This window comes from Vulpes lagopus, chromosome 21, assembly GCF_018345385.1.
Source record: "Vulpes lagopus strain Blue_001 chromosome 21, ASM1834538v1, whole genome shotgun sequence".
In the NCBI taxonomy this organism is placed as follows: domain Eukaryota; kingdom Metazoa; phylum Chordata; class Mammalia; order Carnivora; family Canidae; genus Vulpes; species Vulpes lagopus.
In genome coordinates this window covers 25,172,794-25,190,063 of record NC_054844.1, presented here as the reverse complement: position 1 = coordinate 25,190,063, position 17,270 = coordinate 25,172,794, and the positions used below count along the sequence as shown (strand labels likewise).

General features: G+C 39.8%; 1 protein-coding gene across 1 annotated transcript in view; it reads right to left on the bottom strand.

Moving 5' to 3' along the window:
- Positions 1 to 16,982, bottom strand: part of STK38L (serine/threonine kinase 38 like) — an 82,452-nt gene extending 65,470 nt beyond the window's left edge. Inside the window, exon 1 of the mRNA XM_041736102.1 lies at positions 16,883 to 16,982. The gene's annotated coding sequence lies outside the window, so the exon portion shown is untranslated. The remainder of the gene's footprint in view (positions 1 to 16,882) is intronic.
- Between the last annotated feature and the right edge of the window lie 288 nt (positions 16,983 to 17,270).

The window sequence follows — 17,270 nt, the reverse complement described above, 5'->3', positions numbered from 1 at the left end:
AGTATACAGCATGATGGGGTGACTTTCATACATTGAGAAATGACCCGTTATAGGGTTAGCATTCATCACCTCATACAGATACAATAAGTAGAGAAAGCAAAAAAAGAAAACTTTTTTCTTCTTGTGATGAGAACTCTTAGAATTTACTCTCTCGATGACTTTCCTATATACCATATAGCAGTGTTTGCCATAGTCATCATGTTGTACATTCCATCCCTAGTACTTACTTATCTTGTAACTGTAAGTTTGTACTTTTGACCACCTTTCTCCTATCCTCCCACCCTCCCCACCAACTCTGGTAGCCACAAATCTGATCATTTTTCTATGAGTGTGTATTGTTTTGGTTTATATTCCACATATAAGTAGATCATATGTATTTTTCTTTCTTTGACTTATTTCACTTAGCATAATATAATTTGGGTCCATCCATATTGTTGTAAACGGTAGGATTTCCTCATTTTTAATGGCTGAATAATATTCTGTTGCATGTGTGTTTGTGTGTGTGTATATTTCTCTTCTTCTTTCTATTTTTTAAAAAATATTTATTTATTTATTTGGCAGAGAGAGCGCGTGTGCGACATAGTCGGTGGGCGTGGGCAGAGGGAGAGGGAGAGGGAAACCCAAGCAGATTCCACACTGAGTTTAGAGCCCGACACCAGGATAGATCACGATTGGAGCCCAAACCAAGAGTCAGATGCTTAACCATTTGCACCACTCAGGTGCCCCCCCCCCCGCCACACACACACACAGCCAATTTATCTATCCATTCATTCATCAATGGATACTTAGGTTGTTTCCATGTCTTGACTACTGTAAATAATGCTGCTATGAACATGGGGATGCAAACATCCTTGAGTTAGTGTTTTCACTTCCTTTGGATATATTCCCAGAACTCACTATGTAATTTTGATTCACTGATCAAGTGGTCTTTAAGCTTAGAATGAAAGAAGTAGAAAAAGTTCAGATATTATTGTAACTATGAAAGAAGCTGGTCATACTCTGAAAAAAAAATGACAACAAGGTCTAGCAAATTATTTGTTGCAGGAAAACAAACAGGAGGGGGTTTTAGCAACAAGGTGGTGTTAGGTTCCTGCAAACACATATCAGAATATGAGTATTAAAGAAAGAAAACTGCCGTTTTACAAATAAGTAAAAATGATGCCATTAAGCATCACTGAGATTTGATGGGACAGGACTTTGAACCAGAATAGAGCAATGGTGGAAAGATAGAGCATGAAGAATTGCTGATTTGGAATATTCTAGAGACTGAAGCTGACATAAATAAACTGAGCTGTAATGAAGACTTCAATTTTTGGGATATCTGCTCTAATTCTTCCACAGCTAAAAATCAAGGCATCTGATAAATGCCTTACTAAACCTTCCATCTCTCAAATAGGGAAAGAAACATTCAGAATATGAATGTGACCATGGGAAGAAATTAACTGGCTAAATGGAAATATTGGGAAACATGACAGCAATTTTGAAGTTACAATGGCTGGGAATGTGGGACATTAGAGAACACAAATTACAGAAAGTTCACTGAAAAGAAAAGTAAATCTTGCCTGAGACTCTAAACGGGAAGCTGCATGATATGTTTTAAGAAGCTCTCAATAATACAATTCTAATTAAACTAGCTTTGATTGAATAGTATTTACTGAGCACCCACAATGGGCCAGGTACTGTTCTTGGTTGTAAGAACACAGGTGACACAGGACATCTGCCCTTATGGAACTTATATTCTAGCTGGGGAGGGGAGAGAGTATGTGCAAGGGCTAAGAGAGGCATTAAAATGGTAAATAAAGTCATCAGGAAAGGTTCCATTGAGGAGGAAGCTTGAATGATGTGAAAAAGATGGAAGAAGAGGGAACAGTAACTGCAAAGGCCATGAAGCAGCAGTGTCTCTAAGAAACAGCAAGGAGATTGGCTTGGTAAGAAGTGCAAGTACACGGGAGTGGTAAGAAAAAGAGTTCAGAGATAAAAGAATTACCAGAATGTGAAGCACTTGTAGACACCATCAGGACTTTGGATTACTCCTGAATTATACCCATAGGAATTCCTACTTATTATGTCCTCTCACTCTAAAGCCTATGTGAAATACCTATATTTTACCAGGTGTTGCGAAGAATCTACTAAGGAAGCAGAAATCAAGGTTATTTCCCTGGACACACTGTCTTAAACTCTGTTGAAAGTAAATGATAAATTGAAAATGAATTTAAAAGAATAATAAGGAAAATGTTCTATATGTATCCAGGACCTGACAAAGTACCAGATTTAAACTTCCAGGTTTTAGAGTAAATAATTCCTAAAATTATATCACCAGAAAGTATCCAGGAAAGAAGAGTAAGAGAGAAGGGATTAAAGAAAGGGAATGAGTCAGAAAAACATGGGGGAGAAAGGTATAACCAAACAGTGTTGCCCCTATTCATCCTGGTCATGTACAAAAAAATGTTAAAACTCGAAATGATTTGGTTTAAAAAAAATAGAACTCTAGTTATCAACTGCAAAGAATATTAATGACAGAGAAAAGGGGGAAGATTCTGAAAATACTGGCTGCACAAAGAGTTCTCCAATTAACTTACATTTTAAAGACACAGATAAGAGAAATGGAGAGGAGGCATACATAACATGGATGCCTATAAAAGAAACACAGGATGGTCTCAGGAAGTCAGATGCCCACAATGAGCTGATCTTAAGAACACCATTAAGGGCTTCTGAGTTTCCATCTGGAAGGGAAAATTTGCAACAGGCCTAGGTAAGTGGGTTAAGGTCAATGGTGCAGTTAACCTATAACAGGGGGGAAAAAAGAAAAACCACTTGTTTGGCTTTTTAAAAATATTACACTTGCATACCACTTTATGGTTTACAGATTTCTGTTTTATGACATCCTTGCTGAGGAGGTACAACCTCTGTGTTATAGAGGAGAACTCTCAGTGAGGTGCACACCCAACACCCACCCATGGAGCTCCACCTTTCTTCTCGGCGGAGGGTGGAAAACAAAAACCAAAAGTAGATGCCCAAAAGAGAGCTGAAGCCCAGGATACAGGAGGCCATAAGATAACTGCACGCGAATGCCCTGCAAATCTTCTCATCTGGCCAACTGCTCAGTTTGCCTATCTCAGACCCATGTATGAATGTGCCCAAGTGCTGTAAGTACTCTGACGAACTATGAAGACCAGAAAGCCGTGCTAAAAGACAGGAGATGAACAGCCCAATCTTTCAAAATGAGGAAAGAACATGAACATTACAAAAGAACATGGATGTTACAAAATGTTACAAAACACTGTTGTGCTTATCATCCAGCTCAAGGAAAACTCTAGAACAGATACTAAAGCAGATGGCTTTTGAACAGACAAAGATGAGTGATCACTAAAAATCTGCATGGATTCAAGAGGAACAAGTCTGGCCAAGTAACTTTATTATTTCTTTTGTTGGGAAATCTAAAGGACAAATAATCTCTGTGGCTCTTGAAGGTATGGATCAAACCCCACTCTCCAGTTTTTTTAGGGAGAGGAAGGGAGAAAGATGAAGGAAAATAGGCTGAGTATTGGATCTGTTTATAACTGATTAAGCAACAAAACTCAGAATACTCATAAGTAAGTTCCGCAAGACTTGCTGGGCTTAGGCAATTCTATTATCAGTGAACTGGATAAAGTTCTATCCTTATCCCAAACTGGAATCTGGAGAGAATAATCAAAAGGAGGACAGTCGAGTCAAAATCCAAAACAATTTTTTTTTAATCCAAAACAACTTTAACAGAAGATTAACCTTAACCAATGAACCTTAATAAAGAAAAGGTAAAGAATTATATTTGGATTCAAAAAACTTAAATGCTAGCATAAATGGTGATAAACTGTTACATACATAAAGAACAACCAAAGATTTTCATTGAACAAGGCTGGACAGGTTAAAAATGGGAAATGGCATCCCCAAAATTTATGCAATCTTAGTATTAAGCTAAGCTAATAGACATAAGGGTCAAGAAAAAGAAAGGTGAATGTCATATTGTACACTGTACTGGTCACCACATAACTGGAGAAGTTTGCAATACTTGGCAATGCCTTATAGTTAGTACAAAGAGACAAAGCAAAATGCCCACATAATTTGAAAATTAAATCACCCTCTGGGAGTGATATCAGCATGAATGAAATAGAGTGGCAGAAATTAGCTCTCAACATAAGTAATTCCAAAAAATGTGTGGCTGAAAATATCTGGAATACCCAAGTCCAATCAAAAGTGAACAGAGTGTAGTTTCTGAGAGGTAGGATTTCTTAATTCTGTGAATTAAGAAAGCTAAAATCTTGCAGGGGACCTAGGTGACTCAGTCAGTTGAGCATCCAACTCTGGCTTCTTCAACTCAGCTTGTGATCTCAGGGTCATGAGATCAAGCCCTGCCTCAGGCTCCATGTTCAGCACGGAGTCCACTTGAGATTCTCTCTCCCTCTCACTCTATCCCTCCCACTCATGTTCTTTCTCTCTCTCTCTCTTAAATAAATAAATAAATAAATAAATAAATAAATAAATAAATAAATAAATCTTTTTTTTTTTAAAGAAAGAAAGGAAGGAAGCTGAAACCCTGTCAATTTTGTTTTCTTCTGGCTCAAGAAATTGTATTAATGGAAATCTAGAGGGAAAAAAGCAGGAGTTTAACATGCAAGATTTTGCCTATGTTCCCCTAACACTGTCCAATATTAAAATGGGCTGCCCATATCTAGAGCACCAGTGGGCAGAGGCATCCTTATAAGAAAGAGGCTCCATCAGGCTATCATGGCTTAGTGACGCCTCCGACGAAGACTGTCCTAGTGGGTGACGGAGTGCTGACCACATGATGCATGCTTCCATTCTACTCACAGTTATATTAATAAGCTCATTAATTAGCATTCTTGTGTTTATACTGGTCTCTTGGTCACTTGCTAAATTGAAATAAATTTCCATAATCCTGATTCTTTCTGAACACAATACAAAAACAATTCAATTTATGGAGCTGGAAAAGTGAAGTCTACATCTTAGATATTAAATATTCTAGGAATGAGATGGACAATGGAGTCCTGAGCTCAGAAGAGGTCTGAGCAAGATATACAGATTTGGAAGTGATCATCACAGAGTGATCCCTAAAGACATCAGAGCATGTGAGATTATCCAGCTCCCAGAGCATGTGCAGGGTGAAGAAATGAGGAGTGGGGACAGAAGCCTGGAAAATACCAGCCACTGAAAGGAATGAAAGTCCTTTTGTATCCTGTACAGGTATCCTGTAAACTGCTAAATTTTTTGCCTTTACCCAGTAACTAAAATATTTAGATAAAAATGAACCATCCACTTGTCAAGGATTAGAGGAAACGCACAGTAGAGAATCTGATTGTATGACCCCTACAGCAGCTTTCAGCTCTGAACATGAGTCAAAGACTCATTCAATCCAGTATTTCTCACAGTCTGAGAAATAACTTTATCACCATCACAGAAAAAATAAAAGTGTGCCTATTTTTATTCTTTGGCTTTGTTAGCCAGTGATGGAAAAAACGTTTTGAAGAACTAAAGCTTCTTGTTTCCTGAAAGTGAAACGTACTTGGTTTACCTGGACAGGAGACCACAGGCTCTAGATCTAATTTCTTACCCTATTTTTCCTTCTGTGGGTCCTGTTTACCAGTAGTAGGAAAATGCAGTTTTATCCAACCACCTATTCCCACTTACACATCCCTTCACTTTCAGCCACCTTTGTCTGATGGGGGCTATGTACATAACACTGGGCTTAAATCTTAAATGTTTTACTACATTTCAGAAATGTACCTGTAACTTTCACTAATATTTAAAAGGTGCTGGTTTCTGGTTCCCTTTCTGCTCAATACTAAAAACAGAGGCGCAGGTATATATACAAATTTTGGTTTTATTCAATCCAGAAATACTGGATTAAGACAAACTGTCTTTTTTGGCATAACAATACATCCATGCCAGACCTGACTACTGGCAGTTCAACTGAATCTTAAAATATGGCACACGTTCCACTAAGCAGCACCTGGAACAGGTATCAGAGGCATTTGACTCCTTTTAGCCTTTTCTCCAGCCCCCTTCATTCTGCCTCCCCCAATACTCTGCAACCCTTCTTTTTCTTTTCCTTCTTGTCTTTCACTTTCCTCTTGGTAGTGCCCAGAACTTGTACTATTACCACTAATGGCACTAAAGCTAACACAGCTGCCAAGTCCCAGCCTGGAATACAATGGATATAATTCTAATTGACTTTTTGGTTGTCTTTAGAAAACAACTATATTCTGTTTCAGTGGCCCAACCCATAAGAAACCTATGTGAAAAACCTAGCTTCCTAGCTCTGGCTATCTGATACAGATTCCGTACATATAGTTCAGAATCATGACTTGCCCATGCAGGTTTCTCAATGACCAGAAAATGTGGGAGGGAAACAAATTAGAGTTCATGTTTGACATCATTTAAAGTTTAAGTCATACTAAGTTATATAGTATAGTAAAGGTCAGAGTAGAAAAGATTTAAAAAAAAAAAAAGCAAAGCTAGAACCAGAACAAAAGGACTTCAGCACTAGATATTACACTTCTGGGAAATTTTCACAGGTTCCATAAAACTTTATGGTAAAGGTAAATAATTGTGTTCCTACCACAATCCTCTCCCTCAAGTCAAGTGCTCTTGAAGCTATGTGTTGGTGCTGCATTCTCTGTATAAAACAACCCTAGTGGCTCTAGGCATTCATCAGAGGAAAGGTTTTCAGTAGATTGCTTTCTCTCTTTATCTCTCTGGCTATTTGGTATCATTCATTACCTTTTTTGTTTAATTTCAGAAAACGGAAGCAAAAGACAATTTATCACCTGCAATATACTTGCTGGCTAGGAGTGGGAAACACAGCAGAGGTACTTCCACTAGGCTGTAAGAGGCAACAGAAAAATTTCCTTACAAAAGCTCAGAATGATAGAGCTGGATAATATTAAAAAATCATATTAATAAAAAATAAAAACAAAACATGCCAAGGGCATCTGCATGGCTCAGTCAGCTAAGCATCTGCCTTCAGCTCAGGTCATGATCCGGGTCCTGGGGTGAACCCTTGCATTGGGGTCCCTGGCTCAACGGGGAGCCTGCTTCTCCCTCTCCCACTACCCCTGCCCCCAGCTTGTGCTCTCTCTCTCTCTCTGAAATAAATAAAAGCTTCTTTTTAAAAAAAGGACTTAAAAAACATGGCAAATAAAAAGCTGTTTTATTAAGATGAGCCCATTTATCTTATCTAGCCCCACAGCCCAATACTAAAATAACCCAGGTTCTTGTGGCTGTCTTAAACAGTATCTTAGATCTCTATGCTATCATGTCCTCCTGCTGTTTTTTGGCCTGAAAATCTCCTACTCACCCTTCAAGTCCAAACTCACACACTACCACCTCCTTGGAAGGCTTCTTTGATTTTCCCAAATAGGTGTTCCTTTTCCTTAGATGCTCCTCCTATTGCTACTTCATTGTAGTGGCTATGTGCTATTGCAATTATTTCTATACCTGTGAGTGTGGCTCTGTAGTCACCTGTCTGCTGTCTGAGGGAGCACCACGTCCTTTCATCACTGTAATCTCCTGGTACATGACATGTGCCTCATAGGTAATTCGCACAGTGAAAGAACTTCCTAGGTCTCAAGATGGAGGAGCAACACCCATCCATTCAAGTCTCTCTTTCCCAATCCCACCTAATTTAGAACTTTATTATCTATCTCCGGGATTATTTAGTCTCTTCAAAACAAAAACACAAATTTAGAACAATATATGCATGCCTGAATGTTTATTTCAGCATTATTTACAACAGCCAAGATATGGAAGCAACCTAAGTGTCCACCAATAGATGAGTGGATAAAGAAGATGTCATATCTATACATTGGAATATTACTCAGTCATAAAAAGGATGAGATCATGCCATTTGCAATGTGGATGGACCTAGAGGGCACTATGCTAAATGAAGTAAGTCAGATTGAGAAAGACAAATACCACAGAATTTCATGCATATGTCAAATCTAAAAAGCAAAACAAATAAACAAAAAGCAGAATCAGGCCTCTAAATACAGAGAACAAACCGACAGTTGCCAGAGGGGAGATTGGGGCTGGGCCAAATAGCTGAAGGGGAATGGAAGGTAGAAGATTCCAGCTATGGAATGAATAAGTCATGGGGATGAAACACACAGCATAAAGGACATAGTCATTGATACTGTAATAGTATTGTGTGGTGACAGATGGTAGCCACATTGGTGGTGAGCAAAGCTTATAGAAAAGTTAAATCACTATGCTGTACACCTGAGACTAATGTAACATCATGTGTCAACTATACTCAAAAAATTTTAAAACTAAATAAAAATAGATTAGTCTCTTCATTGGCCTTCTCATTTCTGGTCCCTCTTCCCTTGAGTCCATTCCAAATACACTACTGCCACTGTAATGTTACTAAAGTATGACTTTAATTAAATGTACCAGGTTGCACAGTTGATGCAAAGAATGAAAAGCTTTCTGAAAAACACCTGTTCTCAAAGCTCACTGGGCTCAAATCCAATAGGGCAGGGAGAGAAGTAAATAATTAACATAGAATTTATCAGGTGTTATAGAGATATATCCAACTCAGGCTAATCCCTCTGCCTGGCCTGGCCTTCACTCTTAAATAGCCAATTCATATTTCATTTTATATAGGAAGCCTTCCTAATCTCTCCAGCCAGAAGCAATCCCTCCTTCCTCTGCTCCCACAAGCGCCCTGTCACTCACTTATCACTTTCTGTTTGAATTACAGTTATTTGTACCCATACATTATGTTTCTTACTGGATTGAACCTTTCTAAGTGGAAGTGCAATACATTTTACTCATCTCTATTTTGCCATACACCTAATACAGTGCACTGCAAATAGACGATAAATGGTGAATTATGGTGATTAACCTCACTAAAACATTATGAGTCTGTGATTCCTTTAGGATTTGCCAGTATTAAGAACATCAATGGGCCAAATACATGCAATTTGGACTGAAATTTTTCCACTCTAGCCACAAAAATAGAAAAAGTCTTTTCAGTTTGGCTAAATAATAGTGGACATATGGAGAATATCCTCAACCAGATTTAAGAGATGTGTCCAAATGAAATGGATCTCTATTGTAAAAACACAGCAAAAGGCAACACCCTAGTATTATAAACCAGGCCAGCAGCCTCTGATGACAAATACCAAAAATCTATGAAGTGCAAACATGGTGTGGTATTTCCATACTGGGGCCAACTCAATGGGTAAGTGCTTAACCAAGAAAAAATATCCACAGTTTAGTAAAAATTAAATCTAGTAAAACAAGATACTGGCACAAGATAAAATTTCAAAGATAGAGCTTATTCGCTCTCAAACTTCCAGAGTTCAATATATGTTGCTTGTCCATTCTCTAAAGTTCGCATCCAATTTCCTACAATAGTGACACTGTAAGATACCTCATCAAACCTGGTTAGGGTCTCCATTTCTTCAATTTCACTTTTGAAATGATATCTATCCTCCCTCCCTCCACTCCATTCCTTCACCATAATTATTTTAAATGCCAGTTGTATGCAGGATGAGGTAGGTAGCAACTCAACCATCATTCACTGAATCACAAGAATGAAGGACTTTTAAATTTCATGATTTGAAATGCAGAACTAAAATTCCAACTTCTCCGGACATCTGGGTGGCTCTGCGGTTGAGCATCTGCCTTTGGCTCAGGGAGTGATCCCAGTGTCCTCGGATCGAGTCCTGCATCAGGCTCCCTGCAGGGAGCCTGCTTCTCCCTCTGCCTGTATCTCTCTATTTCTCATGAATAAATAAATAATTTTTAAAAAAGAAATCAATCAATCAATTAATTAATTAAATTCCAACTTCTCAATTTTGACCGAAAAGGCAGCTCAACTCTCAAAACTATAATACCTTTTAAGAAAATTCTCTGCTGCAATGATATTTATCTGCTCTTAATTGGCTTGAATGAAGTCAGAACATTTGATTCTATCATTTATTTCAGCATTAAAATTGCTGAGGGCAAGAACTGTGTCATCAACTAATTTTACACAGTCCTTAGAAAAGTATATGTAGCAGCTTTTAATCTAAAGATTTGAGTTAGAGGGAGGATTGCAATACAATACAAAGCACAATACAAATGTAAGGGGCTACAACTACTATTCTTACAATAGCTCTCCCCAAAAGCAAGAAAATATAAGTAAAGTTGAATTATTTCTGTATACTTCTCCTAAACGAATTTATGTTTGATGTGCAAAAACTGTAAATAATTCCTAAAAATGAGAAGAAGAAAAGGAAAGAAAGAAAATTCAGGTGGGACTAGAAGAAGGAAGTAAATCAAATAGCAGAGGATGAGTTATTTTAAATAAAACAAAGCAATACAAGAGAAAGCAAACTGGATCTTAGGGATCAAGATCTAACTCCATCACTTACTATCTACCCACATGATCCTGGTCACTTTTCCAAAGACTCCAGTTTCTTCACGTATAAGCAGAAATAATAACTCATAGGATTGCTGCAGGGATTAAATGAGATGATATTTATATAAAGTCCTTGGCGTTATGTCTTGTACATAGTAAGTGATAAGTGAGTGATTACTGTTGTTGATAAAATTATTATTAGACCAGTACACTGGTGATATTCAGGAAGAAAAGAGAGCCAAGAACATGTCAGAAGGGAAGGTGACAGACAGAGAGCTAAGTCTATAAATTCCTGTTGGGAGATAAAGTTTGAGAAACACAGATAACACAAAGCATTTTTTCATGTTAAATGGGCATATTACATACTGTGTCTTCAGGATTACTGAAGAATCTACAGAATTGGAGCCAAAATCTCAATGTCATAAAAGCAGAATAGCAATGATTGTATGGAGAAAGAGCAGGACAGCCCTCCCCCCGCAAAAAAAAAAAAAAAAAAAAAAAAAAAAAAGTGCTTATTGATGTGTACAGAAGCCTGTTTCTGAATTTTCAACTTTTTAACTCTTCCTAGACAGAATGAAAGCTAGGCTCCATAGCAAAGGCACACCAACTCTGCTTGCCAAAAATAGATGGTACTAACAACCATGCAAAGTCATTTAGGTTTCTGTCCTCTTGTTCTTTTTTCTGGGGAAGTTGTTTTATTTGTGACTGATTTTAGGTGTTAAATATTTTTTAACTCCATCATCTTCAGTAATTGCAAAAGTAATGAAAGTGTTCCAAAGTTAGGAAACAGATGTAGAGATAGCAAATAATTATAAAAGATAAGAAAACAAGGGGAAAGGTAACAAATCTAAGAGGTAGGTAAACACTGGATGCTGCTGTGTATATGGGATCAGACTTACAAATGGCAATAAAGTCTATACCTATGGAATCAGTAAGAGTCCGCAAAAGACAAGGAGAACAAGAAACCTGCATGTGTGGCCAGAGAATCAACATTAATATGGGTTGTCAGTTGGTCTGGTGTTAATTCAGGAGAAAGCAAGGAGCTTGTTTACCAGTTTAGAGGCAGAGCGTAACAGAAGTGCTAGTATCGTAAAACTGCCAAAGTTCGAGGCCTTTTTTGAATTTACCCAACCTGAGTGAATGGTCAGCTCACCATGTGACCTGTCACTGCTAAGGTCTTCTCTAAGACCTGTGCAGAGATCATCTAACAGGGAAGCTACCCGTCTCAGTGGATTTTCAAAGTCTATTTTCTAGTCTATTAGGGGAAAAGATGCCCAACAATTTCTACCAGCAAGGAGGTGAGAGTATATCTGGTTTCCCTCTGAGGGACCAACTCACAGTCCTCTTTACTAAGAATAATAACCTTTCAAAACTAAACCTGTATTTAGAGAAACATTAACTTCTTCTTATAACAAAGCATACTTGCCTTATAAGTATTTGCATGAGGGTTGCCTGGGTGGCTCAGTTGATTAATGGTCTGACTCTCGATTTCGGCTCAGGTCATCTCAGGGTTGGAGATGGAGCCCTGAGTCAGGCTCCACATTGGGTGTAAAGTCTGCTTAAGATTCTCCCTCTCTCTGTGCCTCCCCCTGCATTCTCACACACTCTCTCTCTCAAATAAAGTCTTTAAAAAATTATTTTAATTTAAAGAAAAAATTTTAAAAGTATCTGCATGAAATTATAGGCTGAAGATACTAAAAATGTTGTCAATCAAATGGTGGTAAATGGAAATACTATGCCATTACTATTAGTTTAAACTGTGTAAAAATACACACACACACACACATATACATATATATATTTAAACTTGTTTTGCCACTTTTGTCTAATAATAATATATGAGCTTTAAATTCTGGCTTTAGTTCTTCTACTTTTCCTATTACGTTTTAAGCTTATCAACTATAAATTATCCTACTGTGGGGGTTTTCTACAATCCACCCAACTCAGACATGGAGAGAACACTTACTATATTCAATCTTAGAAAATACGCCTCTAGAACTCTATTGTGAGTTTGGTCAGTCAGGACACAGACAAAGGAGCTGAAGTGTCTGCATCTTGGTAGAGAGTACCCCTAACCACTGCTGAGATATACTTTTTTCCCCCTAAACTTTGTATCTAATTGAGTTTACTATGATCCCAATACTTTGATAACCAGTAACAAATGTGAAACATTCTTGAAACTTCATTAATAAAATCATTTGACCATTCATTCAACAAAGTAGCAGTTAGTTACTGAGTAGGCCTATATACTAGGCACAGCACATTTCTTTTTTTAAGATTTTATTTATTTATTCATAAGAGACACAGAAAGAGGCGGAGATACAGGCAGAGGGAGAAAGGGAGCCTGATGAGGGACTTGTGCTCAACCACTAAGCCGCCCAGGTGCCCCAGCACAGTACATTTCTATGGCACCTTTTATTTTACAATTCCAAAGAGCTTTCAAAGTTGCCCTAACGTAAAGTATCAGTGATTGAACTTCCCTCATTTTATATATGTACAACCCTCTATTCAAAATCCTGATTCATGGGACACCTGGCTGGCTGAGTTGTTAGAGCGTGCAAATCTTGATCTTGGAGTTTTGGGTTCAAGCCCTACCCTAGGCACAGAGATTGCTTAGAAGTAAAATATTTAAAAAACAAACAAACAAACAAAAAAACCTGATTCAGGCATAATATATTTAGCTGTTTGTGGAAATAAAAACTAAAAGGGCTGAGACTATCAATCATTAACTGAATTCCAACTTCACAATTCAATCCAAAAAATACTCAGTGCCTAGTGATTTTTTTTAAATTACAAGCCAAAATATACAATGATTCAAACATTCCATTAGAAAAAGGAGTTAATATAGTTACAATTTTTCATTTCTAAATCCTTATGGGTGTGCTACTAAGTGATAAGTCATATTTATCAAAAGTCCCACTCAATAGTTACATTTAATTTGCACCAAGAGCAGCTTTTTGAAATGGATTACCTAGCATTCCAAAAATATCTTATTTACCTGCGTTTTCTTCATTTTGAAGCCCTTTCTAGAAAAGTAAGTTTTAAATCTATGTGCCAGAGAAATGTATTTTCCTAAATCAATTTTTTGAAAAAGACCTGAGAAAGACTATCGAGAATGGAAGAGAAAACAAGGACAGAGATTAAGCACAAGCACCAGGTATAAACCAGATGCTTGCGTTGGAGCCCTTGTGCTGTCATTTTCTAGTTATCTGGTTTAGTACCTCAGTTACCCTGACTGCAAAATGGGAATAACAAATACCTACTCCATATGGTGGTTATAAGAATTAAGCCCATGTAGGGATCCCTAGGTGGCTCAGCAGTTTAGCGCCTGCCTTCAGCCCAGGGCGTGACCCTGGAGTCCCGGGATTGAGTCCCACGTCAGGCTCCCTGCATGGAGCCTGTTTCTGCCTGTGTCTCTGCCACTCTCTGTTTCTCATGAATAAGTAAATAAAATCTAAAAAAAAAAAAAAGAAGAAGAAGAAGAATTAAGCCCATGTAAATTAGTACACGTAAGATTTTAGCAGCAATTGGCATTATATAAAGTGTTTACTTATCGTGATGATTACAACTATATCAGCCAAATCATTTACACGAATACCTTTCCCTACTCAAAACCTTCCTTAACTGATCTAAGTAGAATTTAATCCCTCTCCTAGGCTTCCCCACAAAATGCATGTGTATTACAGTTATTTGGGTACATTTCTCTCCCATTAGATTGTATCTCTCTAAAGATAGAGACTACAGCTCGTCTGAGTGCACCAGACAGCAAATATGTTCACTGTTGTCCTTCTTTTCCCTCTTTCTAAAGGTTCTGAACAATCATACCCTGTCAATTAGCAAACCTTGACCTGGAGACAAGAGCTTTATGTAATCATTGCACTTAAAATACTGTTCTTACCTTGCTAAACATTCTCTTAAGACTTAAATGAAATTTTGTGGGGAGAGGGAAGGAGGAACGAAGGCTTAATTTAATATGTTTAAAGTGCTAAGGATATTTTTTAAACTTACTTCTTAAAAATTTCTTATGCCCTAAAAGCTTATGTGCATTACTTCATTTTAAAAAGCCCCTGGTACTTTTAATATAAAAATACAGTAGCATAATTTCTGCATATGTCAAGTCTAACCTAATCATAACTTGCCCATCTGCTGATTTTAATGTAATCCTGGGGATGCTAAAAGACAATATGCTTGCTTGATTCACCCTACACTATTTATGTAAAATAAAATCATTTTAATATTACATTGAGATGCAAATCTTTCTGGCTCTGATTTGTGCCCTTTTCCCTCTTTAAAAAAGTGCCACACACACACACACACACACACGCACACACACACCAAACAAGCATCCAACTTATTCTGGATCACTGGAGAAGCACTTTCTAAAGTATTGTCCAACTTTGTTCACACAGTAATGTTGCCCTTACTTTGAGAGAACAAACTTTTCTAAAAACAAATGGCTGAATTGAGTGTCTTGCTTTGTTACCATTTTCTACAAATTTTCCTTTGTTTTTATAGTGTCCTACCTTTTTCAGCATAAAAACTGCTGAGGACACCTATTCATATGCACAAATATTCCTAGTCTCTATTCTTTGACTCATTCATATGCACAAATATTCCTAGTCTCTATTCTTTGACTCAAACAAACTAAAAAACAGAAGGCTGAAAAAAGAACTGCATTCATTTCATGTGGCTTTTCTAAGTCTAATTTTTTTTTCATTCCTCAGTGGCAGGGCCTTTCAAAGGAGTACAAAAACTACACCCAATTTATGTCTCATCCTAAACACAGCCACAGCCAAATGGAAAACATTATCAACCATCTTAACCAGGAGAAAAATACAAAGCTAAGCCACATCAAACTAAAAAAAAAAAAAAAAACAAACAAACAAAAAAAAACTTTACTTTTTGAGATCAGGATTTTTCACACAAAAGTGTTTTGATGAACCTATGCAATGAACAAATGCAATCTCAGCATCATATTTTGAACTAATTTCTCTTCCTCAAATAGTCACAATAGTGGCTCACTCACATATAATACCTTTCAGCTACTGGGTAAGAGTACAGTAAACTTAATTGTTTTATATATCCTGAGGCATACAAAGAAAAGTCAATCAAACACAAGAGGTTCCCAGGACCTTATATAGATAGATATACGACTGAGACCAAAAAAAAGAAAAAAAAAATCTGCACTGGGTAACTAAAATTGGGCTTAAGCAACAATAGATCCTGCCTTAAAGTGGGGAGACCTGACAAGTGGTGAGTCCCCACCCCAGGCCCACCCCCTTAAAGACAAGCTTTCACTCCCATCTTACAACCAAGAGGCATAAACTAAAACACTAAGCGTTGTTTCCTCAGACTTTAGCAGTAAGACAGCTAATACTGAGGCCTTTTTCAGAGCAACTGGCTTCTATCAAAACTTACCACAAGTTACGTGAAACAGACAAGAGCGCTGCTTCTGCATTTGACCAAGCGAGAACAGCAGCATCACAGTCTCTGGACAAGCCACCGCTTCCAGCACCTCCAGCTCTCCCCGCCCCCCTCCCCCATTCCTCTTTGTATCCTTCCTCCAAACTTGCAACCCGAAAAAGCGATCCCACAAAACAAAACAAAACAAAACACACACAAAAAAAAGCCGCATCGGTAAACAAACAGGAGGCCGCTGGTTTGGAAAACAAAGTTTGTTCTCTGGCTGTCAACCTGGTAACTTTCTAAGGACGAAGCGTCTCCTTCTCCATCGGGTACAACCTTTGCCTAGTCCCTTAGCAAACAGGCACTCGTTTGCCCCCGACAGTAATGAGGCAAAAATAAATAAATAAATATAAATAAATAAATGGATAAATAAATAAAGGGGGGGGTGGAGTGGGAGAAAATGATGTTGGAAGAGAGCGTCTACGGCGCCCGGGGGCAGGGGCAGGTTCTGCGCCCCGCGTCGCGCGCTCCGCGCTCCTGGGCGCCGGGGAGGCTCCGCCGTGTGGCTCCGAGAACTGTTCAGCAATCTGACGCATCAGTTTTTAGGAGCCGTACACAAGCAGCCCCCACAATGGGAGCCCTGCCTCGAGCCCTCCGCCTCGCTGACAGCGGCTGCGGGGCACGGGACGGGCGCGCGGGGGGCACCGGGAGCGCTGCCGCGACGTTTGTTATTGTTCATGAAGCCCAGGCAGGGAGCGGGGTCGGGGTGCTCGGGCGCCGAGCAGCGGAAGGGGACAGGGGCAGGGAGGCACGAAGATCCCTCCCCGGGCTCGGGGCGACCTGTCCGGGGCGCGCGGGGCGAGCAGCACCTCGGGGAACGGGAGGGCCAAGGCCGCCGCCGGGGCTTCCCTGGAGCCGCCGCCAGCCCCGGCATCACCCGGCGGTCCCTGGACGCCCGAAGACGCCTCACATCTCCTCCGGCCCCTGCTCGCTGAGTTGCGGCCGGCGCGCCGAGCGGGCCCCCCCCCCGCCCCCCAGCGCGGCCGCCGCGCGCCGCATCCGCGTACTCACCTGCCTCCGGTCGCGCCCGCGGCCGGCTCAGCCTCGCACGGACCGCAGCCGGCCCGGGGCCCGTCCGCTCCCTTTTGCCCGCTCCGCCCTCGCCCCGCCCCCGGGAGGTGGCGCCCGCGGCCGCGCCGGAATCTCGGGGCGGCCTTCCTGAACTCTCGCGAGCCCTCTCTCCGCGGCTTCTCGGTGGCTGGGCCGGTCAGCCTCGGCTCTGACGTCATACGCACCACAGCCGGAAGTAGTCTTGTGTCGTCAACGCGGGCTCCTCTGCGCCCCGCCCCCAGCCCCGCCTGCCCGGGGTGAACTCCTGGTGGTCCGCGTGGTGGAGTTGGCCGGACGGGGGCAACCACCCTGTTTATGTAAAGCTGGTTCAGGCCTCTCGTGAGAGCGC